Genomic DNA, 5171 nt, shown 5'->3' with positions numbered 1-5171 from the left:
TACGTATCGCAGTTATGCCGGGTAGGCTAAAGGAGACTGTGATGACGAGAATGAATGAAACAGTGCAAAGAAAAAAGTAGGAGGAAACAGGAGAACTCCGAGAAAATCTGCAAACACAGTGCTTGTCCACCACAAAGCCCACTAAGCACGAGCTGGGATCGAACCAGGGCCTTATGCCCCAGAGGTGAACGCTCTACAACGGAGCCACCACGGCCCCAACAAAAGTTTTTAGTTCTCACAGAACTCTTGTCTGGAGGTCAATGCAATTAATGGGTGCTATACATACTTGAATTTCATTATTTTCAACAGTCTATGGAGAGTTGAATGAGAAAAGCAGGGCAGTTCATCATCGGTATTTATAGCTATCAGAATTTTATTTAACGTTGGCAATTCATTACGGGAAAAGACCTGATGTACCTTTGATCGAATTGCCGATTTCGTGAAGTCGTCATAGTTTTCCGAGAGGGGAAATACTTGTACGCGTATTTTTGAGACTTCTTAATTTATTTTCATTAAATTTAGCCTCCCGCCTACTTCTATAAACAGTTGCCTTTCCTACACTTGTCTGTTTCCCAGTCATGTCGGCGAATTCTTCAACAGTTAAATTAGGGTGTTGTTCTCTTAAAGCATGGAAGATATTCAAAATGCAACGCTTCTCACCACTTCGTAACGCTGTCCCGGGCTCATGTTTTATCACAGAACTACTGCAAGCATCATGAATTGTCGCTTCACAAAGCACTAAATACGCAATTATTTACAATTTAATATGCACTAAAATTTGTTTCAGATAATATAAACTATACAAAACATAATGGATACAGAATACAATTTAATAAGCACTAATTTCGCACGACACTATATATAATATGGTTACCACACACGCTAAATTCATACAATATTTGCACAGGTCGATAGTCTGCGCACTCGATACTCAGACAGCCAGAAGATTACCTTTCTTGAAATTGTAAATAAAGACAGGATGTCGACAGGATTGGTTTGCTTTTTCTCCCGATTCTTAAGTGAAACAATGATGGAAATTAACTTTATAACGAATTAGTTCTTATTTCTAGAAATGCAATTTAATAAATAGGACTAAAGCCAAAACTTTAATACATAAATAGTAAAAAATACTTTTCTTAAAGACAACAATTGAAAACAGTAATTGTTTGTTATTCGGGGTTGACAGGTAAAAACAGCAGTCAGTGCTTTCTCACCATCAGGTGCGAGCGAATTGACGTACGAATTTAGTGTGTACACGATTTTATTAGAAAAGCTTCCCTCCCTGTGAAGGTCAACGGCTTGATTTCCCCTCCGTACTGGAGAGTGGTGGGAGGAAGGGGAGTTTCCTATCAGGTTGCCTGGAATAGATCTTAATAACAAATGACAATTCTTCCAGAAGTTAACTGTGTAATATATATATATATATATATATATATATATATATATATATATATATATATATATATATATATATATAAAAATAATTGAAAAATCACTATGTTTGTGACAATCTTCAGAACCGCCCGACCGATTTCGATCAAATTTGTAATATGGATTAGGTCTGAAGCTGGGCTGGTTTTAGGCTATTCACTTTGATCGTAGAACTGAGGGCTAGGGGAGGGGGTATTAAAAATAAATAAAAACTCCAGAACCACTCGACCGATCTTGGTCAAATTTTCAACGTAGATGAGGTTCAGGCCTGGGATCGTTTTTATGATTTAAATTTGACGGAGCAACGTAGGGGAGGGGGAGACATATAAAAATCAATTTATATAAGACAAAGTGACTATTCTAGGAACTTAATAACTCTTGAACTATCCGTTATACTTTGGCTTGGACGTTTTTTATAGTTTTACTTTGACAAGCCAACCTACGGAAGGGGGAGATATATGTTAAACTTAAAATGACTGCCTTTGTGACTTCATCACTCTTGAACCATCCGACCGATCTCAAATTTTCAACATACATGAGTTTAAGGACAGGGATTACTTTAGGCTATTCACTTTGACGTTGCAACGTGGGGGGAGGGGATTTAAAAATGATCAAAAATGACCGATATTAGTGTTGAATTCATAGTTTTAGAGGTCGATGAGGAAAACAGTGACACTTCTGATGCTGTTTCAATCCAAATTCAGCCCTGAAAGTCGGGGAGGGGGATAACATTTAAAAATGTTCGAAAATTACTAATATTAGTGTCGAATCCATAGTTGTAGGAGTAACTGACATTAACAGTGACAATTTTGATGCCGTGTGCCGCAGCACCGAGGAGGGGGAGCTAAATATAATAATAATCGAAATGACCAATATTAGTGTCTAGTCCATAGTTTCCGGGATCATTCAAATGAACAGTGACATTTCCGATCCGGTTTAAATCCAAAATCAGCCCCGTCATTTGGGAGAAAGAGAAAAATGATCGAAAATTGTCACTACCAGTGTCGAATTTATAGTTTTCTGGGTCGCTTTGGTGAACAGTGATACTTTCGATCCTGTTCAAATTCAACCCCCGAGGGAGGGGGAGGAAGATATTTAAAAACGATCGAAAATGACTGATATTAGTGCTGAATCCACTTTTTTTGGGGTCGCTGAGATGAACGGTGACACTTCCGATGTCATGGCCCGCAACATGGGGGGAAATATATATATATATAGAATATATATAATATAATATATATAATATAATGATCGAAAATGACCAATATTAGTGTCGAATCTATGGTTTTCGGGGTCGCCGAGATGATCAATGATCTTCCGGAGCTGTTTAAATTGATCAAATTAAAAACGAAAACAGCATATTTCACGGGTACTAAAAGACATGAGATACGGAGTTGTGCACTTAAATTTTAACTTCAACCCAGCGAAGCGAGTAATATATGCTAGTCTAGAATAAAATTAAGATCGTTGGCAGGGACCCACTAGTACGATACCATAAACACTTGGTTTCATTTATATTACAATCTTAGAAAACAAAGCTGAATGAAACTGTATTTTAATATACATGACATTATGTATAATTTGCATATCTCGTTTGATGCGCTCTCTGGTTTGGATCATTCTAAGTGAAATGAACCAAGTCCGAAACCTCATGGTGTCAGAATTCGATGAAACTTGGCGTACGTGTAGATCCCTATGAGAGATGATCATGTACCAAATTGTAGCCTTGTAGTTTCAGAGTACAGGGTGATAAAAAAATGGACAAATTTGATGTTTTTGTAGAGTCTTGTTAGCTTCAATTGGTCATATCTTCCGTAAATATTGAGCTAGAGAAAAAAATAATATACCATTTTGAAGAGGAAAGAATAGGCTACAGGATATGTTAGGAACATTTATATGAAAATCAAATATTTTCCGGAAAAATTTTGGATCAGTGATATTTCAGAGAGTGCCCATGTGATTTCCTTGAAATTGGGTGCCAAGGTAGCCCCATATGTCGGGCATAAGTGTGCCAAATGTCAACTTGGGGCAAGAATGGCCTGGAGTCAACAATGGTTTTCGTTTGACCATGTCGGGGAAGAGACCTGGGGTGCCAATGTGGCAACTTGCCAATTTGTCAATACTGGTGAAGTAAGGTGTAAGAAATACAGTAATTAGCTATTGCTGACCTGCTGGAAGTGATCAATTGTCAGTGGTGAGTGACACTGCGGAGGTGTGCCCTAAAGGATTTGCAGATTTCAGCTTCTTTTTCCGAATTCGTGACGCACAGTACCTGAAGGATCTGGTTCAATATGTCAGTTGTTGCGTCAGGTAATGTGAAAGTCTGATCAGGATTCACACTAACAGACTGCCTATCAGACGATTCTGGGTCATCACTTGCCTGTATGCCAGCTGCTCTGCAACGATGAGTACATAGTTCCTTCCTGGACTTGTTGCACACCTTGCTCAGATTCTGAGCTTTAAGTTGTGGAGCCAATTCTGCATCCACGCTTGCACCGAGCGAAGTCCAACCCTCACCTTACTGCCATGGCTGCCAAATGGATTGGCACAATAGAGGTATGGCAATCCTGACATAGTGGAATCACCTAAGCCGCAATGCAGCTTTTGAATGCACACAGTTACAGATAATGCTGCATCTGGATCACGGGACACCCGGAATCTGCTGTATAGTTACTGTGATCTCACTAGCTATGCTTGAACGCTATACAGACGCTTGCAGCTAGACTTCTTGTCCAGTCTCGAGCTTAGAGATTACTAGCATGCAGTGTCTATGTCCTGTGCTTTTATACAGGTAATGAACCTTCCGGAATGTTCCAGACGATTCGAGAACCTTTCAGAAAGTTCCAGACGATTCGAGAACCTTTCAGAAAGTTCCAGATGTTTCGAGAACCTTCCAGAAGTCAATACAATGTACTACGATTGATAATGGAATGTTCCCAAGATTATTGGATTACAGACTGCACCAGAAAAACATTACTGCTAGGTCAGTTACACCTTAGTACTGGCAAATTAGCAAGTTGCCACATTGTCATCCGAGGTGTCTCCCCCGACATGGTCACAAGAAAATCATTGTAGACTCCAGGCCATTCTTGGCATCCAATTTCAAGGAAATCAAATGGACGCTTGGAGATATCACTGATATAAAATTTTCCCTGGATTTCCCGGAAAATATTTGATTTTCAAATAAATGTTCCTAATATTATCTTGTAGCCTATTATTTCCTCTTCAAAATGGTATATTATATTTCTCTATAGCTCAATACTTAGGGCAGATAAGACCAATTGAAGCTAACAAGATTCTAAAAAGAACTTCAAATTTATCCATGTTTTATTACACTGTACTCTGAAAATAAGGGGCTACTATTTGGTGCATGATCATCTTATAGGGGCCTACATGTACACCAAACTTAATCAAATTTTGTGACTATGAGGTTTTTTCCCCCCTGAAAATTTGGTTGATTTCACATGGAATGGCTCGTTTGTCGTAACCAATTTTCTTCGGAGAGGACGGGTAGGTAATACATGATAATACAGGTTGTATTTCAGTACTTGAAAAGCAATTCCTTGTTATATTACTGAGTAAAAGAAGAAAAGGAATCATATGCAGCTATCATCTGAAGCATTACAACGTCCTTTCGCAAACACTCTTCCTCATACTTCCACACTCTCTGAACTAGGTGTCTACTTAAAAATAAACTATTTCAATAAATTCACACAGGTTTATACAAACACTGCACATGA

Source organism: Thermobia domestica, chromosome 6 (assembly GCF_964235325.1).
Source record: "Thermobia domestica chromosome 6, izTheDome1.hap1.1, whole genome shotgun sequence".
Lineage (NCBI taxonomy): Eukaryota > Metazoa > Arthropoda > Insecta > Zygentoma > Lepismatidae > Thermobia > Thermobia domestica.
This window is presented reverse-complemented; position numbering follows the sequence as displayed.